This window comes from Scyliorhinus canicula, chromosome 12 (genome assembly GCF_902713615.1).
Source record: "Scyliorhinus canicula chromosome 12, sScyCan1.1, whole genome shotgun sequence".
NCBI lineage: Eukaryota > Metazoa > Chordata > Chondrichthyes > Carcharhiniformes > Scyliorhinidae > Scyliorhinus > Scyliorhinus canicula.
This window is the reverse complement of record NC_052157.1, coordinates 132,543,987-132,571,384: the sequence shown is the minus strand read 5'-3', so window position 1 is coordinate 132,571,384 and position 27,398 is coordinate 132,543,987. Positions and strand designations below refer to the sequence as shown.

General features: G+C 46.7%; 1 protein-coding gene across 2 annotated transcripts in view; it reads right to left on the bottom strand.

Moving 5' to 3' along the window:
- The window catches only part of si:ch1073-145m9.1, a 110,972-nt gene that overhangs the window by 70,571 nt on the left and 13,003 nt on the right, over positions 1–27,398 (bottom strand). The window contains exon 1 of one of the 2 annotated variants that reach the window (XM_038814185.1): positions 11,090–11,167. The exons of the other annotated variant lie outside the window; for it this stretch is intronic. The gene's annotated coding sequence lies outside the window, so the exon portion shown is untranslated. Of the gene's footprint in view, positions 1–11,089; positions 11,168–27,398 lie in introns of those variants that run through there. 2 annotated transcript variants of the gene reach the window in all.

The window sequence follows — 27,398 nt, the reverse complement described above, 5'->3', positions numbered from 1 at the left end:
CCACACGGACAGTGACCTGGGGCCGGGATCAAACCCGGATCCTCGGCGCCGTGAGGCAGCAGTGCTAACCACTCCGTCACCGTGCCACAGAGATCACGTACAAATTAACAGGTTTAGCGGAGGGCTCCCCCACCCGGCCAACGGGAACAGATGACAACATTGCGCGACCAGCACCAGAAGTTGTCCTGATGACTTTGCTTCCAGTACTGAGGGATGCATTAGACCCCAGAACTCTCCCTGCACACTCACTCCACAAGCTGGAATCAATCCTCACCCTGGCACTCACCTGCTGTTTCAGTACAGGTTCAGAAAAAGGATCTCTCAGCAATGAAAAGTCCGTGCCTCAGTCCACACTCTTCAAAAATAAATTTCGGAAAAGGTGACCGACAGCTCCAACTCATCATCGTCGCCAATTAAGTAAATGGAAAAGGGGGAGTCCGAAGAGTTCATAAGGAAGACATTTATTCGGGACTTCCGGTGGCGGCCATGAGCTGAGTGGTTGCACGAATGGTGGCTCCCATTTAAGAACATCAACTGAGACCTTTTAACCCCAATGAATGGACACCAAAAGTACTCACAATCCCCCCATACCAACCCCCCACCAACCGCACTGCCAAGCAGGATGGGAAAGAATCAGCCAGCCAGCAGAAAAGCCAGTACAGCAAAATTTTGATATTAAAGGAAAAAAATTCCTATAAAAATATATATTTTTAAAAAATTAAAGATGGTTATTCAGCATAACATTAGTATTTACACAGGACAAATACATGAATAGGATGGGAATAGATGGAAACGGACCCCCGAAGTGTAGAAGATTTTAGTTTAGATGGGCAGCATGGTCGGCGCTGGCTTGGAGGGCTGAAGGGCCTGTTCCTGTGCTGTACTTTTCTTTGTTCTTTGTTGACCTGGTTACACATCTCAGTGTCTTCATTCCTACAGCAGCTGACCTATTATATTGGTGCTGGTTAACTCACAGTCCAATCAGCACTCGGGGCAGTAATCTCCAACTGGATGAGTCACAGGTGGATTATCGCCACCAATGAGTCCGGGCCAACCTCCACGCCCACTATCCTTGTTAGCGCCGCGAACATTCCCACCCTAAATCTCCCCAACGTTTTGCAACCCCAGAACAAATTAACATGATTTGCTGGTCCTCACCCACGCTTCTCACACTCATCTGTCATTCCTTGGAAGAACCTACTCATTCTTGCCCACGTCATGAATACCCTGTGCACCACCTTGACTGTATCAGGCTCATACTTGCGCACAAGGAGGTTGCATTTACCCATCATAGCACCTCACTCTATACTCCTCAGTTTATCTCCCCTCCCAGCAACCCTTCCCACTTCTCCTTAATCTTCACCACCTGCTCACCTCCCTGCTCTCTCAGCCACCCGTATATGACCCGATCCTGCCCTCCCGTTCCACATCAAGAAGCAGCATCGCTCCAACATGGTGCACCTCGGCAAACTGGGGAACACTTTCCAAGCCTTCTGCGTGAAGTCCCTTACCTGCCAGAACCTAAACTCACTTCCTCTCGGGAGCTCTACCCTCTCCTTCAGTTCCTCTAGACTGACAACCCCTTCTTCCAGGTAAAAATCCCTAACCTTAACCAGCCCCACTTCTCTCCACTTCCTATACGTGCCATCTAACCCACCCCCCCCCCGACTCAAAAGCGTAATTTTCGCACAACGGCGGTAACACCGATATCCCTTCTATCCTAAAGTGCCTCCTCAGCTGGTTCCAGATCTTCACCATAGATTGCACTACAGGGCTCTCCGAGTGTTTCCTTGGCGCCATTGGCAATGCCGCCATCACCATAGCCTTCAAGCTGGACCTCCTACAGGATTCCTCCTCCATCCTAACCCATTCTGTCCCTTCTCCATCCCACCACCGCCTCACCGTCTCCACGTTCGCTGGCCAGTAATAATGTAACAGGTTCGGCAATGCCAACCCTCCCTTCTACCTCTGTCTCTGTAAAAGGGTCTTCTTAACCCGTGGCACCTTCCCTGCCCATACAAAGCCTGAAATAATCATATCCAGTTTTTGAAAGAAATCCTTCGGTACAAAGATCGGGAGTGTCTGGAATATGAACAGGAATCTTGGCAGAATGTACACCTTCACCACTTGGTCCCTCCCTGCCGATGTCAAGTGCAGTGTGTCCCACCTCTTCAGATCCTCCCTAACCTCCTCCACCAGTTTTGTTAAATTCCATTTGTGTAGCATCGCCCATTCCCTCGCTACCTGAATCCTCAGGTATCTAAACCTGTCTCTGGTCACCTTAAATAGCATTCCCCCTAGATTGACTCACCGACCCACCTCGTTCACTGGGAACACTTCGCTTTTCCTTACATTTAACTTCTATCCCGAGAATGCCCCAAAGATCCCCAATGATCCTCTCCATGCTTTCCAGCAGGTCCAAAACATACAATAGTATGTCGTCGGCACAGGGCGACACCAGATGTTCCCTTTGTACCCTTATAATGTCTCGCCACTCTGTTGACCCCCTAAGAGCCATTGCCAGAGGCTCTATAGCCAACGCAAACAGCAGCGGCGACAGTGGGCACCCCTGCCTTGTTCCCCTGTGCAGTTCAAAGTTCCATTTCATTGGCGAGTGTGCGGACCATCAGTGCCACATATAGCATGCCACAAACCTTTGCCATTTAATTAAGATGGTATGAGGCATAAATTGGCTACAATGGACTGGGAAACATTACTGAAAGGAAGGACAGTGGACAGGCAAATGCAGGCATTCACGGAATTAATAGGTGAGCTCCAAAAGTTGTTTATTGCTATTTGCCGCAAGAGTGAAAAGGGAACTGTGGCCAAACCATAGCTTACAAAGGAAATTAGAGATAGTATTAGATTCAATGAAGTAACATACAAATTGGCAAGAAAAAACAAAAGACTGGGCATTGGGAGCAGTTGAAAATTCAGCAAACGCGAGTGAAGGGACTGATTAAGAAGGGGAAAACAGAGATTGAAAGTAAGCTAGTGGGGAACATAAAAACTGACTGTAAAAGTTTCTACAGGTGTGTAAAGAGAAAAAGATTGACAAAAACAAATGTATGCCACTTACGGTCAGAAATGGGGGAATTCATAATCGGGAACAAAGAAATGGTTGAGGAATTAAATTTGTATTTTGCTTCTGTCTTCACAAAGGGTGACATGAATAATGTACCAGAAGTTCTGAGAAACATAAGAACATAAGAACTAGGAGCAGGACATATGGCCCCTCGAGCCTGCTCCGCCATTCAATGAGATCATGGCTGATCTTTTGTGGATTCAGCTCCACTTTCCCGCCCGAACACCATAACCCTTAATCCCTTTCTTCTTCAAAAAACTAGCTCTCTTTATCTTAAAAACATTTAATGAAGGAGCCTCAACTGCTTCACTGGGCAAGGAATTCCATAGATTCACAACCCTTTGGGTGAAGAAGTTCCTCCTAAACTCAGTCCTAAATTTACTTCCCCTTATATTGAGGCTATGCCCCCTAGTTCTGCTTCCACCCGCCAGTGGAAACAACCTGCCCGCATCCATCCTATCTATTCCCTTCATAATTTTATATGTTTCTATAAGATCCCCCCTCATCCTTCTAAATTCCAATGAGTACAATTCCAGTCCACTCAACCTTTCCTCGTAATCCAACCCCTTCAGCTCTGGATTAACCTAGTGAATCTCCTCTGCACACCCTCCAGCGCCAGTACGTCCTTTCTCAGGTAAAGAGACCAAAACTGAACACAATACTCCAGGTGTGGCCTCACTAACACCTTATACAATTGCAGCATAACCTCCCTAGTCTTAAACTCCATCCCTCTAGCAATTAAGGACAAAATTCCATTCGCTTTCTTCCTCACCTGTTGCACCTGTAAACCAACTTTTTGCGACTAATGCATGAGCACACCCAGGTCTCTCCCCACAGCAGCATGTTTTAATATTTTATCATTTAAATAATAATCCCTTTTGCTGTTATTCCTACCAAAATGGATAACCTCACATTTGTCAACATTGTATTCCATCTGCCAGACCCTAGCCCATTCACTTAACCTATCCAAATCTCTCTGCAGACTTCCGGTATCCTCTGCACTTTTTGCTTTACCACTCATCTTAGTGTCGTCTGCAAACCTGGACACATTGCACTTGGTCCCCAACTCCAAATCATCTATGTAAATTGTGAACAATTGTGGGCCCAACACTGATCCCTGAGGGACACCACTAGCTACTGATTGCCAACCAGAGAAACACCCATTAATCCCCACTCTTTGCTTTCTATTAATTAACCAATCCTCTATCCATGCTCCTACTTTACCCTTAATGTCATGCATCTTTATCTTATGCAGCAACCTTTTGTGTGGTACCTTGTCAAAGGCTTTCTGGAAATCCAGATATACCACATCCATTGGCTCCCCATTATCTACCGCTCTGGTAATGTCCTCAAAAAATCCCACTAAATTAGTTAGGCACGACCTGCCCTTTTTGAACCCATGCTGCGCCTGCCCAATGGGACAATTTCTATCCAGATACCTCGCTATTTCTTCCTTGATGATAGATTCCAGCATCTTCCCAGTTAAGCTCACTGGCCTTTAATTACCCGCTTTCTGCCTACCTCCTTTTGTAAACAGTGGTGTCACGTTTGCTAATTTCCAATCCGCCGGGGCCACCCGAGTCCAGTGAATTTTGGTAAATTATCACTAGTGCATTTGCAATTTCCCTAGCTATCTCATTTAGCACTCTGGTGTGCATTCCATAGGGGCCAGGAGACTTGTCTACGTTTAGCCCCATTAGCTTGCCCATCACTACCTCCTTAGTGATAACAATTATCTCAAGGTCCTCACCTGTCATGGCCTCATTTCAATCAGTCACTGGCATGTTATTTGTGTCTTCCACTGTGAAGACCGACCCAAAAAACCTGTTCAGTTCCTCAGCCATTTCCTCATCTCCCATTATTAAATCTCCCTTTTCATCCTTTAAAGGACCAATATTTACCTTAGCCACTCTTTTTTGTTTTATATATTTGTAGAAACATTTACTATCTGTTTTTATATTCTGAGCAAGTTTACTCTCATAATCTATCTTACTCTTCTTTGTAGCTTTTTTAGTAGCTTTCTGTTGCCCCCTAAAGATTTCCCAGTCCTCTCATCTCCCACTAATCTTTGCCACTTTGTATGCTTTTTCCTTCAGTTTGATACTCTCCCTTATTTCCTTAGATATCCACGGTCAATTTTCCCTCTTTCTACCGTTCTTTCTTTTTGTTGGTATAAATCTTTGCTGAACACTGTCTTACAACTGAGCCTGCCTGCGACCAGAAGTACTGAGGGCAGGCTCACACGGCTGCAGCACATTATACTTCCGGTAGTGGGAGGGGCCATGGGCGGAGCCGAGGGTGGAGCCCTGTACAAGCTCCTCATCTCCGCCTATGGGCAGAGCCGAGCAACGGCTCACAGACAGAGCCCACAAGTACACAATACCATACAATATAATACAGTGTGAATTACATTCACCACATTCACCGCCTGTAAAAAAATCAAGTCCGGCTGGGGTGATGGGTCTACAGGTTGAGCCGGTCCGGTGGCCGAGTCGTCCCTTGGGATCGGCGGAGCACCGGGGTTGCAGCCTCTTCGGGTGGCTGGGTGGTGACGGTCGGTGTGGGTATGGGGGTGGACTCCGGGGGTGTTTCATAAGAACATAAGAACTAGGAGCAGGAGTAGGCCATCTGGCCCCTCGAGCCTGCTCCGCCATTCAATTAGATCATGGCTGATCTTTTGTGGACTCAGCTCCATTTTCCGGCCCGAACACCATAACCCTTAATCCCTTTATTCTTCAAAAAACTATCTATCTTTACCTTAAAAACATGTAATGAAGGAGCCTCAACTGCTTCACTGGGCAAGGAATTCCATAGATTCACAACCCTTTGGGTGAAGAAGTTCCTCCTAAACTCAGTCCTAAATCTACTTCCCCTTATTTTGGTCCGAGCTCCATTCCTGACCAGTGCAACGGGCGAAGGGGGGCGCAGGAAACCTCTAGGCGCGGGGGCGCAGGGGGTTGGGTGGGGTGTAGTGTGAGGGGTACCTCGGCGGTGGTGGAGGTAGTCGTGGATCCTGCAGGCGCCAGGTCCCGGAGGGAAACGGTGTCCTGACGGCCGTCGGGGTCTTCAATAATAGTGTGGGTTTGGATGTAGCACTAGTACCCTCTCTACTAGTGGGTCCGTTTTGTGTGTCCAGACGTGCTTCCGGAGGAGACCGGGCCCGGTGTCCTCAACCAAGATGGGAGCGAAGCCCCCGTGATAGTGCCCCTAGGGAAAACAAATAATCGTTCGTGAGGGGTCTGGTTGGTGGCGGTGCACAGGAGGGACCTAATTGCATGGAGCGTGTCGGGGAGGACCTCCTGCCAGTGGGAGGTCGGGAGATTCCTGGACCGTAGGGTCAGTAGGACGGTCTTCCAGACCGTCGCGTTCTCCCTCTCCACCTACCCGTTCCCCCTGGGGTTATAGCTGGTAGTTCTGCTCGAGGTCCTTGTCGAGCAGGTACTGACGCAGCTCGTCGCTCATGAAGGACGATCCCCTGTTGCTGTGTATGTAGCTGGGGAAACCGAACAGGGTGAAGACACTGTGCAGGGCTCTGATGACTGTGTGGGAGGTTATATCGGGGCATGGGATAGCAAAGGGGAAGCGGGAGAATTCGTCTATGGCGTTGAGGAAGTACACATTTCGATTGGTCGAGGGGAGTGGCCCTTTGAAATCGATGCTCAGGCGTTCAAAGGGCTGGGATGCCTTTACCAGGTGGGCCTTGTCTGGTCTATAGAAGTGCGGTTTGCACTCCGCGCAGATCAGGCAATCCCTGGCGATGGCTTCTACCTCCTCGGTGGAGAAAGGCAGATTTCGGGCTTTGACATAGTGGGCGAGCCGGGTGACCCCCGGGTGGCAGAGGTCGTTGTGGATAGCCTTCAGGCGGTCGTCTTGCGCGCTGGCGCATGTGCCGCGGGGCAGGGCATCTGGGGGCTCGTTGAGCTTCCCCGATCGATATATGATGTCATCATTATAGGTGGAGAGTTCGATCCTCCACCGCAAGATTTTATCGTTTTTTATTTTGCCCCTTTGCGAGTTGTCGTACATGAAGGCAAACGATCTTTGGTCGGTGATGAGGGTAAACCTCCTACCTGCGAGGTAGTGCCTCCAGTGCCAAACGGCTTCCACAATGGCTTGAGCTTCTTTTTCGACTGAGGAGTGTCGAAGTTCCGAAGCGGATAGGGTCCGGGAGAAGAAAGCTACTGGTCTCCCTGCCTGGTTCAGAGTGGCAGCGAGAGCAACCTCTGAGGCGTCGCTCTCCATCTGAAAGGGGAAGGATTCATCCACCGCCCGCATGGCGGCTTTGCCGATGTCCTCCTTGATGCAGTTGAAGGCCTGGCGGGCCTCAGCTGACAGTGGGAAGAGTGTGGTCTTAAATAGTGGGCGGGCTTTGTCCGCATACTGGGGAACCCACTGGGCGTAATAAGAGAAGAATCCCAGGCACCTCTTGACGGCCCTGGGAAAATGAGGGAGGGAGAGGGAGTTGTAAGAGGGGGCGCATACAGTCCGAGTCGGGGCCCAGGACTCTGTTTTCCACGACATAGCCGAGGATGGCTAGTCTGGTAGCGCGGAAAACGCATTTCTCCTTATTGTAGGTGAGATTTAGTTTCTGGGCAGTTTGGAGAAATCGGTGGAGGTTGGCGTCGTGGTCCTGCTGGTCTTTGCCGCAGATGGTGACATTGTCCAAGTACGGAAACGTGGCCCGCAGCCCGTACTGGTCCACCATTCGGTCCATTGCTCGTTGGAACACCGAGACCCCATTTGTGATGCCAAAGGTGACCCGGAGGAAATGGAAGAGGCGGCCATCTGCCTCGAACGCCGTGTAGTGGCAGTCCTCCGGGCGGATTGGGAGCTGGTGGTATGCAGACTTCAGATCCACCGTGGAGAATATGCGGTACTGGGCGATCTGGTTGACCATGTCTGCAATCCTGGGGAGGGGGTACGCATCGAGGTGCGTGAACCGGTTAATGGTTTGGCTATAATCAACCACCATCCGGAACTTTTCCCCGGTCTTGATGACCACCACCTGAGCTCTCCAGGGGCTATTACTGGCCTCTATGACTCCCTCACGTAGGAGCAGCTGGACTTCGGCTGTGATGAATACTCTGTCCTGCAGGCTGTACCGCCTGCTGCGAGTGGCTACTGGTTTACAGTTAGCCGTTAGGTTAGCGAAGAGTGGAGGGGGATTGATTTTTAGAGTCACTAAGCTGCATATAGTGAGAGGAGGTAGGGGTCCGCCGAAAAATGGCACGCTGGCGCTCCATAGTGAGTGGGTGGCCGCGTGGCGCAGGCCTGGGCAGTCGCTGGTCCACGATGGGGTCGCTTGATCCGCAGGGAATGAGTTTAGACTTCAGAACGCGACCTCCATAGTAGCTCCTAGCTCTACCGTGTCCTCCAAGCTCTGGGCCCCTTTCTCAAGTAGCTGCTGGCGCACATAGTTAGACCAGAGTCCCGCAATGGACACATCACGGACAGCGAGTTCCATATGCTGGGAGGCTGTTACAGCGTGAAAGTTGCAGTCCCGAGCAAGGGCTTTTAAGTCGCGCAGGAAGTCCTCTAGCGACTCTGCGGGGCGCTGGCGGCGGGTAGTGAAAGTGTGCCGCACCTAGACCTCGTTTACCGGCCGCACGTACAATTGGTCGAGCATAGCAAGGGCCTCAGTATAGGAGTCGGTACAATTGAGTTGCGTAGAGATGCGATGGCTCACCCGTGCGTGCAGTAGGCTGAGTTTCTGCTCCTCTGTAGTCTCGGAGGTGGTCGATGCAGCCAGGTAGGCCTTGAAACACCGAAGCCAGTGTAGGAAGATTTCCTTCGCCTCTGCAGCCTGCGGGTCGAGTTCTAGTCGATCAGGTTTGAGGGCTGATTCCATAGTAGTTTTCTTCAACCAGGCAGGGAGACCAGTAGCTTTCTTCAAGTTTTCTAAGACTATTAAATTGATGTGACCATCAATTCACTCGGAACACGATTGGAAGTAAACTGTGGTTTTAATAGTCTTACAACTGAGCCTGCCTGTGACCAGAAGAACTGAGGGCAGGCTCACACGGCTGCAGCACTTTATACTTCCGGTAGTGGGAGGGGCCATGGGCGGAGCAGAGGGTGGAGCCCTGTACAAGCTCCTCATCTCCCCTATGGGCAGAGCCGCGCAACGGCTCACAGAGCCCACAAGGACACAATACCATACAATACAATAGTGTGAATTACATTCACCACATAGGGGTCATAGTTTGAGAATAATGGATAAACCTTTTAGGGCTGAGGTGAGGAGAAATTTCTTCACCCAGAGAGTGGTGAATCTGTGGAATTCACTTCCACAGAAAGTAATTGAGGCCATTGTGTAATTTAAAGAAGCAATCAGTTATAGCTCTTGGGGCTAAAGGGATATGGGGGGGGGGGGGGGGGGGGGAAGAGGCGGGATCAGGGTATTGAATTTGATGATCAGCCATGATCATAACGAATGGCGGAGCAGGCTGGAAGGGCCTACATCTTGCTTCTATTTTCTATGTAATACTGCTGTGTTTAGCTACAGCAGTAGATCATGCTATCTATCACTCACGAGACAGGTTGACCAAAGGAACATCAGTAGTGGCTTGTACCAGAGCTGTTGCTATATAACCTTAAAAGACATTTAATCTCCTGTATCTGTGTAGGGTTTAGCAGGCCAAGCGTTTGTACAACAAAGGCAGCATGTATCATGTTTTATTAGGGCCGGAGTAGTTAATCATGAAATGAATGGAAGAGCTCATTTATGGAGGGTTATCTTTTACAGTACAGAATGAGACCTTCCATTAAAATAGTGCTTCTCAAACATGTTTGGTTGAAGGGTCCTCACAACCAAGGGTAATCACAACCACCACCTGCCTTCCATCTACATATGGTACTAAGTAAAAGTGCTGCATGCAAGTGTTTTTATCTATCAGTGAGGTGGTTGTGCCTATTTCTCACTGCAGTCTCCCTATCCTGATTTTGATCTTTGTCTAGCCCTGCCTGTTGGCAATCACCACACCCATTTCATGTGCACATTCACTTTAGTCTGCAGACCCACTGGGAAGTAATTACAAAAACCTAGGTGTTAATGAAGTGCAATTTGAAAACCACTGCCCCAAACCATTTATTCGAGCAAATTTAGGAACACCTTACAGGCATAAAATACCGTGAATATTGTCAGCAGAACACAGGGCACCCAAACTGAGGGAAAAGGCCACAAGAACAAATGCGAGGCTAAAGCAAGGCTTTTGAGTATCAAGTAACTGCCCCAGGGAGTCTGGTCATGATATATAACCTCACAATAATGTGCCATAACTTCCTAACAATTCATGGAGCTAGTTTCTGCAGACGTATGACATGGGAAAATGCTGAGCATACCTGGCAACACTACAGCCTGGGAGAACAACAAGCAGCAACTTGTAACCCAAGCTATGGGTGTTTCTAAATTTGAATCACTAAATGGTTTTATTAAACTATTCAGACTTATATGTTATACAAGTTGATTAATTTACTAATTCGCTGGATTATTGAAACAGAGAGTGGGTTAGAGTTTACACTTTGGCTGCAATCAGCCATCTGATCACAAATTGTACCCAGATTTACACTGAAGCAAAGTTGAGCTTCAGGTCTCTGCTGGAACCTACTTTGCAAAATCACAAATGTAATATCTTCCGTGAACCAGTGCAATCAGGCAGCATAATAGTTGTTTCTTTTACTTGCAGTAAAAAATATTCATTGATGTACTTCAAAATTTTAACCTGGTGCAGTTTTATTAACACAGCTGAAAATGGGGTTATCACAAAATGTAAGATTTTTTTAGCAGGAGGGTTATAGTTCACGCCCTATGAGTAACCTGGTTTTAATTCACTGAAAATGACCATTAATAAAACTATACTGGACCATTTGCTAGTTTCATTGGTGCACACTGTCAGTTTTATAGTCGATCAATATTTGTTAACATTTTAAAACTTTTAATACGTACCTGCTAATGTCTTTGGACCAAACAAATGCTTAATTTGAAGAGCAATATGCAAAACTCACCTTGTTGATTATTTCAATCTGGGATCAAGGTCGGTTTTGTGGGCAGCACTGCCTTCCAGCACAATGTTTTTTTAAAGCAGCTTTAAAATTGCTGAACATACCAACACCTAGCCCTTTGAGCCTGTTCTACCATTCAATGAGATCATGGCTGTTCTGTGACCTAATAATGCCCTGTATTACTTAATACCTATGGTTTTAAAAAATCGCCAGACATGCAGTTATTAATTGACCCAGCACCAACTGTCATTTGCGGAAGAGTTCTCAACTCCTACTGCCCTTTCTGTGCAAAAGCATTCTGAACTTTACTCTTGAAGGGTCTGGCTGTCTCTAATCTGGGATTCCCCAAACAACAGAAGTAATTTATATCCATCAAACCTATCTATTCCCCTTAATATGTTGAAAACCTAAAAGAAAAATCACTTAATTCTGGGAAATACAACCCTTTTTTATGTAGCTTCTCCTCATAATTTAACCATGGGAGTCCAGGAATCATTCTAGTAAATCTAAGTTGCACTCCATCCATCCTTCCTCAGCTGTGGTGCTCAGAACTCAACACAGTACTTCAGGTGTAGCCTAACTAGGGCGTTGTACAGCTGTTGCATGCCTTCTAAGCTCTTGTATTCTAGTCCTCCAGTTATAAGTGCCAGCATTCCATTTGTTTTGGTCATGATATTTTAATAATCTATGGTCTGCTATGCTCTGCACAAACTGCTCCGCAGAGAGGGAGGCATTGGATAAGGAGGACATCACATCACGATGACTCCTCTGATAATCAGGTAGAGGTGTCAGCTGACCAGGTGATGCAAGATGGTGGATTACTTGGACCACAGGCAAGGCACAGGAGAGGTTCAGGAAGCAGTAATACATTGTCATTTTCTATAACCTTCTTCCTCTTCCAGATTCTGATAAAGCCTTACCGTTTATCAGTCCTGCTGCTGCCTCTTTCATTTTGCACTCAATCATCCAGCACCCAGCTGCACATCGGCAAGGCTGAGGAATGGAATAGACATGCCTTTGTCAATCACCTCAAGCCCATTGAGAGAGCAAAGATGTAAATGAGATCCCACGTGGAACCAAGAATTGGAATGGGAAGCAACAACAGTGAATAAACGATTTACTGAGCTACATAATAGACATAAGGCATATTCTATTCATTTGTGTGAACCCCAAGTGCAGCTAGGTGCTCTTTTCAGCTATCTTTTGAGTGATTTTACCAGGTACTGTCCTGTGCTTGCTGCCCATGACTTGGGAGAAAGTTGGCGACCTTCCTCTGCTACCTGAGGTCTGGAGGGCCTGGCACTCTAAAGGGATTCAAGAGGATATTAGGTGATTACTTGAATAGAAACAATGTGCAGGAGTGCAGGGAGAATATAGGGGAATATCGCTAAGTTTGCTGAGCCAGTGCAGACAAGTTGGGCCAAATGGCCTCCTGCGCCATGACAATTCTGTGATTCTGATCCTGTACTCAAATCCGCGTGCAATGAAAGCCAACATATTATTTGCCTTCTTAACTGCTTGCTGTACCTGCATGCTTGCTTTTAGTGACTGGTGTAGTAGGACACCCAGGTCCCTATGCACATCAACATTTCCCAATCGATCACTAATCAAATAATACTCTGCAATTTTATTTCTCCATCTGAAGTGGATAACTACACACTTTATATTGTACCTGCCATGTATTTGTCCACTCACTCAACTTGTCTAAATCACATTGAAGCCTCTTAACATACTCCTCACTACTCACATTCCTCAGTGTAAAGACAGAATCTTGTCTCTTAATCATACTCTAATAGACTGATGCATCTATGACAGGTAGGTTGGTGATGTAGATTTGTCCCTTATGTTTGTTCTCAAACTGCCGTACCTTCTATATCCTTTTCATTTCAGTTAATAGTGGAGCTACCAGATCAAAGGATATCAAAGTCACCTTCCCAGATTTTTTCTGGGCCGTTGTTACTCTCAATGCTTCTTCCAAGTGGTGCTCAACATGGAATAGTAATTCATCATCACAATGTTGAGTATTTCTAGAACAACTCCTTCCCAACTGTACACTACTATGCTACTATATGTTACGGACAGGATAAAGGAAGGCAACCCGTATTTCTTTCCTCTCCCCAATTGTCCATAAACAGAAGGTGTTTTGACTTATTTTTAAAGTATGCTGTGGTGTGGTTCCCCTTGTTTGGTGTGTGTGATCCAATTTACTAATAACTAGCAGCAAACATGCTTTATGATTACCTCAGGGTAGTTGATTTCACATTCAAAAGCTGGGTATGGTGGGGGGATTTGGACTGTTCTCAACTGCCTACTCCATCACACATGCACACGCACATAACCTCGCACACGCTCACACTAATGGGGGATATAGTAAAAAATGTTTTACAAATATGAATAGTAACAGTACAAGAACCAAAGAAATTAATATTAGTTCCCATGGTTTCCAGATTCCAGGATCAGAGTCCAACAAAGAGTTCTTTCAGATAAGAGCCAGCTGAATGCTGAAGTTGTAGAATTCACTTTGCAGTTGGTGCTGATACCACAAGATGATGTTGGTACACAGAGACTGAGTCAGTTCTGTAAGCAATAGTAGGAAATCTTCCAGCAGAGATGGGCTTTGAGGAGCAGGTTGTTGTTCAGCCTGGAGTTCTGGTTCTGCTTCTTGGTGTTCACCAGTTAGATATGAAACAGAGAGCGCATGTGAGGCCACAGATGTAATGGTGAAGCCTATTGAGGCCTATTAATGGTTGATTGCAGTTTAACAACCAGTTTCTGGATAGAATCCATTGTTCCCCTTAGGAGATAGATAAGGTGGCTATTAGCATCGGTTCCAGTATAATGAGTTTCAATCTCTCTCTTTTGTGTTAGTTCATGCTGGCGAGCCAATTCATCTGTATACCCTCTGCTTTTGTGGATTACAACAAGGAGTCTGAACAATGAGGTGTGAGACTCCACAGGCTGAGAGGGGAATTACTTTGTTCTCGTAATTTCTGTTGGTGGTTTCCATAACAAATGGCCGATCCTGTGGTCATATGATTTGTAGCAGCCATCCTTTATGGCTCAGCAGAAAGTCAATTTTCTTTAAATAGCAAATTAATAAGGGGCGGGATTCTCCGGGAATTGGCGGGGCGGGCAGAAACGGCGCAGTGGAGTGGCGGGAACCACTCCAGTGCCAGGCCGCCCCAAAGGTGCGGAGGATGGGGCTAGGCTGGCGCTGGAGTAGTTTGCGCCCCGCCGGCCGGTGTGGAAGGCCTTTGGTGCTGCGCCAGCCTGGGCCGAAGGGACTCCGCCGGCCGGCGCAGGTCCGCACATGCGCGGGAGCTGATGTCATCCCTGCGCATGTGCAGGGGGGTTCACCTTCGCGTCAGCCATCGCGGAGACTTACATGGCCGGCGAGGAAGAAGAGTACCCACACAGCACAGGCCCGCCCGCGGATCGGTGGGCCCTGATCGCGGGCCAGGCCACCGTGAGGGCACCCCCCCCCCGGGGCCAGATCACCCCAAGCCCCCTCCCAGCGCCGCCAGGTCCCGCCGGTAAGGGACCTACTCCAATCTACGCCGGCGGGACCTGCGGCACGATTCCCACCCCCGCCAAATCTCTTCCGCCGGAGAATTCGGCAGTCGGCGGGGGTGGGATTCCTGCCGCTCCCCGGCGATTCTCCGACCCGGCAGTGGGTCAGAGAATCCCGCCCAAGGTTTTGGATTTCTGTTCATGTCATATTTCCTCCAAGTCCAAAAGAAGTGCTTGTTAGATGAAATGGACATTCTGAATTCTCCCTCAGTGTACCTGAACAGGTGCCTTCATGTGGCGACTTGAGGATTTTCACAGCAACTTTGTTGCAGTGTTAATGTAAGCCTATTTGTGACACTAATGAAGATTATTATTAACGTGCATCTGGTAGACCGATGTTGCCATACACAGATGGTGATGGAGGAGTATCTGACATTGACTGAAAAGATACGATTCTGTCCGGCTATTACTGAGCATGTCTGTGGGACAACTCACCTAATTTTGGCACAAGTCTTGAAATGTTAGTGAGGAGGATTGTGCAAGGTCAACTTATTAAAGTTATGCTGAAATAAGAAATGTTGGCCATGACATTAAATAGACAAATTAATTCATTTTTCTGAAGCAATTTGAATTCTTGATTCGCTCCTCAGTGACAGAAGGTAGTTTTTCAGATTTTTCCCAATGATCGATTTTCAAATAATTTTACATAAGTTGCAGTTATTAGTTATCTATCTGGCAAAAATTGTAGAAAAATACTGAAAATACATAATGGAGAAAAATACGATTTTCAAATGTTTCCTGAATAAATAACATACCATTTGAAAACTCAAATTTACAAAAGGTACATCTGAATATGGTATAGTGGATTTGCCTAAATCCAGTTTATAAATCCAGCTTGGCTCCCAGTCAGACATCATTGCAAACTGCCTGAAAGAAAAAGTGACTCATGTCAAAGTACAGTTCTACATGTGTTCCATAGAATCCTACCGAAGGAAGCCATTTGGCCCATCAAGTCTGCACCGACTCTCCGAAAGAGCACTCGATTTATGCCCACTCCCCCAGCCTATCCCCGTAACCCCATGCATCGATCATGGCCAATCCATCTAACCTGTACATCTTTGGACACTAAGTGGCAATTTAGCACGGCCAATCCGCCTAACCCGCACATCTTTAGACAGCATGTTGGTAGGCTTCAAGTGGGAAAAAGTATTGATAGATTATTTGGTAGAATGTGGGCTAGATGGGGTGCTACGGGTCAGGGAATATCACAACTCAGTCAGATCCAATAACCATTCACCATAACAATTACACACAATTGTCAGCAGACATCACTGGAGGGCAAGGAAATTTGCAATTCGTCCAACAATGCTCCGAGAGCTGTAAATTTAGCAAATCAGGGATTGGAACTACTACCTCCCTAGTCATTCCAGCTAAGTGCATAGGAGCATATCTGAACTGCTTTTCTTCTTCTTTTAATTCTACATTCAAACTTCCCCAAAACAAGTGCACGTGTGAGTGTGAATAACGTCACTGTCAGGTGAGAGGGGGGTTCAGTTTCAGTTTCACTGCTTTGGACTGCAGAAGGAGAAAGCAGTGTTTTGCAATGGCAATTAGAGGGGTGCAGTGCTCTGACTGAGATGTGGCAGGTCTGGGGGGCTTCCAGCGTCCCGGATGGCTTCATCTGCAGAAAGTGCACCCAACTGGAGCTCTTCACAGACCGCATGGTTCGGTTGGAGCAGCAATTGGATGCACTTGGGGGCATGCAGGTGGCGGAAAGCGTCATAGATAGGGGTTATATAAATGTGGTCACACCCAAGGTGCAGACAGAGAAATGGGTGACCACCAGAAGGGGCAGGCAGTCAGTGTAGGAATCCCCTGTGGTTGTCCCCCTCTCGAACAGGTATACCCCTTTGGATACTGTCAGGGGGGATAGCCTATCAGGGGAAAAGAGCAGCAGCCAGAGCTGTGGCACCACATCTGATTCTGATGTTCAGCAGGGAGGGTCAAAGCGCAGAAGAGCAATAGTCATAGTGGACTCTATAGTCAGGGGCACTTCTGTGGACGTGAAAGAGACTCCAGGATGGTATGTTGCCTCCCTGGTGCCAGGGTCCAGGATGTCTTCAAACGGGTAGCGGACATCCTGAAGGGGGAGGGCAACAGGCAGAGGTCGTTGTACATATTGGTACTAATGACATAGGCAGGAAGGGGCATGAGGGCCTGCAGCAGGAGCTCAGGAAGCTAGGCAGAAAGTTAAAAGGACCTCTAGGGTTGTAATCTTGGGATTACTCCGTGCGCCACGTGCCAGTGAGGCTAGAAGTAGGAAGATAGAGCAGCAAAACACATGGCTAAACAGCTGGTGTAGGAGGGAGGGTTTCTGTTATCTGGACCACTGGGAGCTCTTCCGGGGCAGGTGTGATCTGTATAAGAAGCACGGGTTGCATCTAAACTGGAGAGGCATAAATATCCTGGCCGCGAGGTTTGCTAGTGTAACACGGGAGGGTTTAAACTAGTATGGCAGGGGGGGTAGGCACCGGAGCAAAAGGTCAGAAGGTGAAAGCATTGAGGGAGAACTAGGGAAATGAAATGAAATGAAAATGAAATGAAATGAAAATCGCTTATTGTCACGAGTAGGCTTCAATGAAGTTACTGTGAAAAGCCCCTAGTCGCCACATTCCGGCGCCTGTCCGGGGAGGCTGGTACGGGAATCGAACCGTGCTGCTGGCCTGCTTGGTCTGCTTTAAAAGCCAGCGGTTTAGCCTGGTGAGCTAAACCAGCCCCTCTAAGGCTGGAATAGGACCAGTATGGCTCTGAGGAAGAGCAGACAGGGAGATGTTGCTGAACACAGCGGGTCTGGTGGCCAAAAGTGCGTATGTTTTTATGCAAGAAGTATTACAGGTAAGGCAGATGAACTTAGAGCTTGGATTAGTACTTGGAACTATGATGTTGTTGCCATTACAGAGACCTAGTTGAGAGAAGGACAGGATTGGCAGCTAAACGTTCCAGGATTTAGATGTTTCAGGTGGGATAGAGGGGGATGTAAAAGGGGTGGCAGAGTTGCGCTACTGGTTAGGAAGAATATCACAGCTGTACTACGGGAGGACACGTCAGAGAGCAGTGAGGCTATGTGGGTAGAGATCAGGGAATAAGATGGGTGCAGTCACAATGTTGGGGGTTTACTACAGGTCTCCCAACAGCCAGCGGGAGATAGAGGAGCAGATAGGTAGACAGATTTTGGAAAAGAGTAAAAACAACAGGGTTGTGACGGAAGACTTCAACTTCCCCAATATTGACTGGGACTCACTTAGTGCTAGGGGCTTAGAGGGGGCAGAGTTTGCAAGGAGCATCCAGGAGGGCGTCTTAAAACAATATGCAGACAGTCCAACTAGGGAAGGGGCTATACTGGACCTGGTATTGGGGAATGAGCCCGGCCAGCTGGTAGAAGTTTCAGTAGGGGAGCATTTCGGGAACAGTGACTACAATTCAGTAAGTTTTAAAGTGCTGGTGGACAAGGATAAGAGTGGTCCTAGGGTGAATGTGCTAAATTGGGGGAAGGCTAATTATAACAATATTAGGCGGGAACTGAAGAACCTAGATTGGGGGGGGGGGGGGGGGGGGGGGATGTTTGAGGGTAAATCAACATCTGACATGTGGGAGGCTTTCAAGTGTTAGTTGAAAGGAATTCAGGACCGGCATGTTCCTGTGAGGAAGAAGGATAAATACGGCAAATTTCGGGAACCTTGGATAACGAGAGATATTGTAGGCCTCGTCAAAAAGGAAAAGGAGGCATTTGTCAGGGCTAGAAGGCTGGGAACAGACGAAGCCTGCGTGAAATATAAAGAAAGTAGGAAGGAACTTAAGCAAGGAGTCAGGCGGGCTCGAAGGGGTCATGAAAAGTCATTGGCAAATAGGGTTAAGGAAAATCCCAAGGTTTTTTACACTTACATAAAAAGCAAGAGGGTAGCCAGGGAAAGGGTTGGCCCACTGAAGGATAGGCAAGGGAATTTATGTGTGGAGCCAGAGAAAATGGGTGAGGTGCTAAATGAATACTTTGCATCAGTATTCACCAAAGAGAAGGAATTGGTGGATGTTGAGTCTGGAGAAGGGTGTGTAGATAGCCTGGGTCACATTGAGATCCAAAAGGACGAGGTGTTGGGCGTCTTGAAAAATATTAAGGTAGATAAGTCCCCAGAATACTGAAGGAGGCTAGAGAGGAAATTGCTGAGGCCTTGACAAAAATCTTTGGATCCTCACTGATCGTTTGGAGACTTGGGCGGAGATATGGCACATGGAGTTTAATCCGGACAAATGTGAGGTAATGCATTTTGGAAGGTCTAATGCAGGTAGGGAATATACAGTGAATGGTAGAACCTTCAAGAGTATTGACAGTCAGAGAGATCTAGGTGTACAGGTCCACAGGTCACTGAAAGAGGCAACACAGATGGAGAAGGTAGTCAAGAATGCATGCGGCATGCTTGCCTTCATTGGCCGGGGCATTGAGTATAAAAATTAGCAAGTCATGTTGCAGCTGTATTGAACCTTAGTTAGGCCACACTTGGAGTATAGTGTTCAATTCTGGTCGCCACACTACCAGAAGGATGTGGAGGCGTCAGAGAGGGTGCAGAAGAGATTTACCAGGATGTTGCCTGGTATGGAGGGCATTAGCTATGAGGAGAGGTTGAATAAACTCGGTTCTCACTGGAACGGCGGAGGTTGAGGGGTGACCTGATATAGGTCTACAAAATGATGAGGGGCAGACACATAGTGGATAGTCAGAGGCTTTTCCCCAGGGTAGAGGGGTCAATTACTAGGGGGCACAGGTTTAAGGTGCGAGGGGCAAGGTTTAGAGGAGATGTACGAGGCAAGTTTTTTTACACAGAGGGTAGTGGGTGCCTGGAACTCGCTGCCGGAGGAGGTGGTGTAAGCAGGGACGATAGTGACATTTAAGGGGCATCTTGACAAATACATGAATAGGATGGGAATAGAGGGATACGGACCCCATAAGTGTAGAAGATTATAGTTTAGTCGGGCAGCATGGTCGGCACGGGCTTGGAAGGCCGAAGGGCCTGTTCCTGTGCTACTTTTCTTTGTTTTCCCTGTTTTCATTTTAAAAGCTGTCCCAATAAAAAGCACATTGGTTGTGGCTAACGGCCTTAGTAACTTTAAACATATAGTTGCTTTCAAGAAGGAGTTTGAATCTGCTGATTGGAACTGAATCAGAATTTCAGGAAAAGGACCAGTCCCATTCAAGTGAGAATATAGAGTGCTGGGCCACACCCTTCAAAAGGGATTTTTGTTTAATTGGATTTTGTTATTGAATTGGAACAGCTAAGGGGGAATTCATTAAGTGTTATGTACATAGATTACTGTAGCTGTGTGGTCTTTACATTTGTAACTGATAGAAATTCTTGCTGTGTTTATATATATATATATATATATATGTTAACTACATTCTTAGAATAAATCTTGTTTTGATTAAAGTGTCTGATGAATCACACCTGAAGTGAAGGCTTTTATGCTCATCCTAGCCAAATTCAACATAAAGGTTGTAGGTCAGGTGAACTTCATAATACACTTTGGAGTTTCTGAGCTCTGGCGCATAACAATAAGTCTAGATATATTCTATGTCCAGCAGAAAAAAAACCTTCTTGTTGATTCTCGCCCTATTCAGAGATATTCACAAATTGATTCTTACAGAGTTCTATAAAATACCTTAAAACATTCAAGCCACTGAAAATGATAAAAAATGTCAGGGTTTGCATTTTAACCTGCCCTCCGATGGACAATCATTTGTTTCACCTCAAAAGTTAAATGACCCTCTGAGCAAGGTAGTTATTATTTTCTTTATGTCGCTAAAGCATTTTGCCACTATTGTCTCCTGAAAACGTCACTAGTTTCTGTGGCTGCAGCCATTGAACCGTTTAAACTTGAATGCTTTAGTACCAGCTTGTCAGAATTCCTGAAGCGAGCGCCTCTCAGAGAAGAGCATCAGAGTAAGTCCTCTTAAGAGGTTTTAATGTTCCTTTGCCCATCTTGGACCCGCAAAGCAGCATGGAAAGAATCATGGCACTTTTGAAAGAGTTTCGAGCCTTCTCGGGCGACAAATGCAACCTGAGCAAAAGCGAGATCTTCCTTGCGGGGGAGGGGCAGAGCTGGAGGGGTTGCCTTTTAAACAGGCCCGACACAAATTTCGCTACCTAGGGATCCAAATCACTCATGACTGAACAGGGATTCACAAGTGCAACCTGACCAGCCTGATGGAGGAAGTAAAAAAGGACCTGCAGAGATGGAACACACTCCCACTCTCTCTGGCGCGGAGGGTGCAGAAGATCAAGATGAATACGCAGATTCCTCTTTCTGTTTATCCTGATCCCCAAGGTCTTTTTCAATTCACTAGACAAACTTATTATGGCGTTTGTGTGGGGAGGGATGAATGCAAGGATCCCAAAGAGAATATGGCAGAGAACAAGATCCATGGGTGCTCTAGTCCTCCCAAACCTACAATATTACCACTGGGCACAACTGCAGAGAGGGTAAAAGGGTGGCTAAAGGAGCCAGAAGCCGAGTAGGTGCTTGTGGAGGAGTGCTCCTGCAGAGGGATCTCCCTCCGGGTCTTAGCAATGCGGCACTCCCATCCCCTCCTAATAAATGTTCAGTGAGCCCAGTGGTGGTAGCAACACTCCGGTCGTGGAGCCACCTGCGACAGCATTTAGAGTTAACTGAGATATCCAATAAAGCCCCCATCTGCAACAACCACAGGTTCACGTCGGTGACCATGGACGTCACCTTCAAAAGGTGGAGACAGGACGGGAGGATGCTGACAGTTAGGGTCTTTTACACAAACAACAGGATAACAACGCTCAAGGAACTGACAGAAAGATTCCAGCTGACTGGGAGAACAAAGGTACGTACAGATCAAAAACATCCTACGAAGGGAAACAAGGACGTACCCACAACCACCACGACAATCACTGCTAGAGGACCTGTTGGAAGCGGACATCCTAGGGAAAGGGAACTGTGGCGACATGTACAGGCGACTACTGAGGGTGGGAAGCAATACCCAACTGGACAAGATGAGGGAGAAGTGGGAGGAGGACTTGGGGTTTGAAATAGGGTGGGGACTCTGGAGTGAAGCACTGCACAGGGTCAACTCCACCCCCACATGCGCAAGGCTAAGCCAATTGCAGCTAAAAGTAGTACACAGAGCCCCAAACCAGAACCCGAATGAGCAGGTTCTTACCGGAGATGGAGGAGAAATGTGAACGGTGGAAGCTTGGCCAACCATGCCCACATGTTCTGATCTTGCCCAAAACTTGTTGGGTTTTGGACAGCCTTCTTTGAGGCAATGTCCAAGATGGTGGGGTTGAGGGTGGAGCCGTGCCCAAGAATGGCAATGTTCAAGGTCTCAGAACAGCCAGATTTATTCATGGGGATGAGGGCCGACGTCCTTGCCTTGGCCTCCCTGGTCGCCCGATGTAGAATCCTGCTTGGCTGGTGGTCAGCAGCACCACCCAAAGCTGCGGACTGGCTGTCTGACCTATCAGAATTTCTCCAAATGGAGAAAATTAAGTTTGCCATCCGAGGGTTGAAAGAGGGCTTACAGTAATCGCGGGAGCCATTCACTCGGCTGTTCCAAGACCTGTCTGTAGCCAACAACTCAGAAGCCAAAGAACAAGAGGGGGTAGTCATGACACAGCAAGGAAGTGGGGAGGGGGGGTTAGGGAGACATGGAACCGAACCATGCCCAATAAAAGAAACATGAGAAGTAGTACCACACTAACATAGCAGGAACAGGGCACAAGCACAGATAAGGTAAGAAGGCAAGCCAACTGACTGGTGAGGGGGAGGGGATAGGAAAAAAGAGAAGAGTGGGGGTGGGCAAGAGAAACAGCCAGATCCAAAAAACTACAGGGAACAGAAAACAGGAAATCGCAATCACCACTGTTAATAATACAAGAGAAAGAATGACGATGTATGTATGTAACTAAGTGAAACCATCCGCCTGTAAATATTTTTCTTTATCCTCTGTCTCCCACTGTTTGTCCACACTTGAACAAAGAGCAACAAAAAGTACAGCACAGGAACAGGCCCTTCGGCCCTCCAAGCCTGCGCTGCCCATGCTGCCGGTCTAAACTAATATCTTTTACACTTCCGGGGTCTGTATCCCTCTATTCCCATCCTATTCATATATTTGTCAAGATGCCCCTTAAACATCACTATCGCCCCTGCTTCCACCACCTCCTCCAGCAGAGTGTTCCAGGCACCCACTACCATCTGTGTAAACAAACTTGCCTCGTACATCTACTCTAAACTTTGCCCCTCGCACCTTAAACCTATGCCCCGAGTAATTCTGGGAAAAAGTCTCTGAATATCCACTCTGTCTATGCCCTTCATAATTTTGTAGACCTATATCAGGTCGCCCCTCAACCTCCTTTGTTCCAGTGAGAACAAACCAACTTTATTCAACCTTTTATCCTTGTTTTATATACCACAAAAAACTCAATGAAAACATTAAAAAAATGTTCTTTTTCCAGCTGACAAATTAATTCTTTTAGTCTTCCATTTATTTTCTGAAGTAGGCCCTACTCTCCTCAGGGACTGCTGTCAAGGGCAATCAAAGAGGACAGGATAGGTCATTACTGTATCCACTGCATCCGCAGAAATCACAAACTTAACCCAAAAGATGAATCTGAATTTTAAATGAATCTGGAATTCTAATTTGTAATGACCTAAATTGAATGCTAGCAATGTGCTGCCAGAGTTAAATCCCCAAATTCAACCTAACTTATGTTTCCATCAATTAGGGACGGCATTGTGGCGCTGTGGTTAGCGATGCTGCCTCATGGCGCCAAGGACCCGGGTTCAATCCCGGCCCAAGGTCACTGTCCGTGTGGGGTTTACACATTCTCCCCGTGACTGCATGGGTCTCACCCCCACAACAAAGATGTGCCGGGTTGGTGGATTGGCTACGCTAAATTGTCCCTTACATTGAAAAAACAAATTAGGTACTCTAACTTTATTTTTAAAAATGTTTCCATCAATTAGCCTAATTATCAAAATGGATTCCCACACACACACACAATTTATATGTTGAGCCAAATAATATTTGCAACATAAGTCGAATAGAAGATAATGTTCATACTACCAGATCTTACAGGAGAGTTGTGAGTAAACGGGCAGACATTTTCAATTTTACTGATCCAAAATGGAGATAATATAGAAACATGAAATGTTTTAATTTTAGTTTGAATTTTAAAGGGATTTGTGAAGGCAATAGAAAGTGAATGTGAAAGGGAAAGTATTTATGAGAACAGGTTTTCAGCTGGAGTGGAGTGGGGAAGAACACGGATGATCAGCTTCTTTGTGGTGGAGTATGCTGAAAAGCTGGGAGAAGTTGTGAACTGAGAAAAGCAATTTGTTAAGAAGTTTGTTTGAATCCGTTTTCCGAAAGCCGCTTAGCGGATTTTGGTTCTGAGTAGTCTTTCTGCAGTGAAAGGAAATGTCTTGGTTAATATTTCTTGGATTTTGAATTAAGAATCTGAAAGGGCTATTGCTAAAAGGGTTACCTTGCAAGATTGAGGTAGTCTTGCCTATGTACTGACACACCTATCTTTGGAAGGGGAAGGTATATGGATGCGGCATCATGATGTGAAATCATTCATATCTACTTCAGGCAGATACCTGCTACTGTATACTCCTTCGTCATGTCTATTGATCTTTATGAGGCATACCTCTGTTGCACTGAAATTCATAAAAGCCAAAAATCCCAGCTCAGCACTAATTTCTGCTGCATATTGGAGTACAAGCTCTCCATCTCAGCTGTTTAGGCATTTATGAAAGATACTTCCACAGTGTGGAGGAGCTCGGTGAAGGTGCTCTGTCTGAAGGGAGGATATTCTTTTTAATTTAAGAAGTTCCTGCAATTTTCACATTCCACAGCGGGTTACAGTTCCACGAAACCAATGTGCAGGAGACCACAGATGTGAGTTGCAGACTTCTCTGGACCTCTGAGCATTTGCGTCTGCAGGTAACATCTGTGCTTTTCATAATCAGGCATTCAAGATCCAATGCTAGGGGTTTGCAGCCGACAGTTAGCCTTCAAGCCAGCAGGTTTTTTTCCACTCTACTGTCACCAATACATGCTGCTAACTACTGGTATTTTGAGCTTCATCCTGTGATCCTTTCTCAAACTATCTAAATCCCTCAAAGTAATTGGACTCCAGCCGATGCTTGCAAATGATTGAGAGTAACACTGGGTGCAGTGACATGCTGGTTTCTTCTGTAGCTTCAACAGGTCTATGGAAATTCCTGAAGAAACAGAAGAGGAACATGTATGAATGTACAAAAACAGAACGGAAAAAGATCACCTGGCTCATTGTAGTCATGGTGCAACTTATGCACATCCTGAGCACCAGCAACCTCCCCCTCGATCACTAACTGTTATAACCCCGATGTGGAGATGCCGGCGTTGGACTGGGGTGAGCACAGTTAGAAGTCTTACAACACCAGGTTAAAGTCCAACAGGTTTGTTTTGAATCACTAGCTTTCAGAGCACTGCTCCTTCCTCAGGTGAACGAAGAGGTGGGTTCCAGAAACATATATATATATATAGACAAATTCAAAAATGCAATACAATACTTTGAATGAGAGTCTTTGCAGGTATAAGTCTACAGGTCCAGATGGAGCAACTGGAGAGAGGGATAATCACAGGATAAAGAGGTGTGAATTGTCTCAAGCCAGGACAGTTGGTAGGATTTTGCAAGCCCAGGCCAGATGGTGGGGGTGAATGTAATGCAACATGAATCCAACGTCCCGATTGAGGCTGTACTCATGCGTGCGGAACTCGGCTATAAGTTTCTGCTCGGCGATTCTGCGTTGTCACATGTCCTTAAGGCCGCCTTGGAGAACGCTTACCCGAAGATCAGAGGCTGAATGCGCTTGACTGCCAAAATGTTCCCTGACTGGAAGGGAACATTCCTGCCTGCCGATTGTCGCGTGATGTCCGTTCATCCGTTGTCGCAGCGTCTGCATGGTCGTGCCAATGTACCACGCTTTGGGACATCCTTTCCTGCAGCGTATGAGGTAGACAACGTTGGCTGAGTCGCACGAGTATGCACCACGTACCTGGTGGGTGGTGTTCTCATGTGTAATGGTGGTACCCACGTCGATGGTCTTTCAGAGATTGCCATGGCAGGGTTGTGTGATGTCGTAGTCGCTGTTCTGAAGGCTGGGTAGTTTGCTGCAAACAATGGTTTGTTTGAGGTTGCGCGGTTGTTTGAAGGCAAGTAGTGTGGGAATGACCTTGACAAGGTGTTCGTCTTCATCGATGACGTATTGAAGGCTGGGAAGAAGGTGTCGTAGTTAATTTCTACCTATCATCTATGCTTCCTTGCTTACCATGGATTCAACACGAACCAATCGCACAATCTCTCGGGAGTGGGAAAAAAAATAGGTTAAATTAAGAAAAAGAAACTCTGGGGAATTCCTCCTCAACTACCAAGAAAATAAAAGAAGTTCCACGAGACCACAATGATACGTTTGCCCTTAACCACCTACTTTCTATTTGTAGATAGATTAGTCAAATTCAGGAACTCATCCAGTTTCCTTTGCCATGTTTGCAGCAAATCTGCATTCACTGAAACTTTTCAACACTGCAAAAAGAAGCCTCATTAAATCTTTGGAGAGATGAGAAACCTTCAGCTTTCTACTGCTAGTCTAAAATTCAGAATGACTTTGTCGAATGTACTTTAGGATATAAAAATGAAGGACACGATTCCATTGTGGGTTTATTTGTTCCCAGCATAATTTTGAGACATTGTTATGATGGGGATGGTTGGAGTGCACCATTTATCTAGTTCCACTACGTTGCAGGTCACATAATTAGTTTAAAAGTTTAACTCACTCGAGGGCAGCACGGTGGCGCAGTGGGTTAGCCCTGCTGCCTCACGGCGCCGAGGTCCCAGGTTCGATCCCGGCTCTGGGTCATTGTCCGTGTGGAGTTTGCACATTCTCCCAGTGTTTGCGTGGGTTTCGCCCCCACAACACAAAAGAAAAAAATGTGCAGGGTAGGTGGATTGAACACAGTAAATTGCCCCTTAATTGGAAAAAAATAAATTGGGTACTCTAAATTTATTTTTTTTAAAAGGTTAACTCACTCACCAAAATGGCCAATATTTACCACTACTGTTTGACCCAGAACTGATTTATTACAAAACAAAACTTTCAAAAAATAAGTTGCAAGATCTGGGACACATACAATTGTATTCTGAAAGTGTAACAATATATCCCTTTTTAAAAATACCCCAGCATTTACGTGCGCGGGCACACACACAAGGACCGCAATTCTCCGGTAGTTGTGATTCAATTATCCCATCGCACACTCGCCTGTCGGTTTCCCAGCGGTGTGGCTGGCTTCAATGGGAAATCCCACCACAAGCAAACGGTGCACTGCCGGGAAACACGCGGCAGGGGACCAGAGAATCCCACTCCAGACCTCTGCAGAGTTGGATCTGAGAAGATAGGCTTCATAAAAGATAAAGTTCACAGGTTTGTGATGCTGTTGGTTTAGGGAAAAGATTCCCAAACTGGGATCCACTGTGTCTGTGGGAGCCTCCCAGGGGTCCTTGGAAATATATTTGTAAAGTTTCAAAAATGTTGCAGAACTGCTTGTCTAAGGCTTCTTCTGATTAGAAGAGCATGGACAGTGGAGTGATGGGCAGAGAGGGCCTCAGAATGGTACTTGGAGTGCGCCGGAGCATTGGGGGTGTGGGAAGAGCGGGGGTTTGAAAAGGGCCTTGGAGCGGTG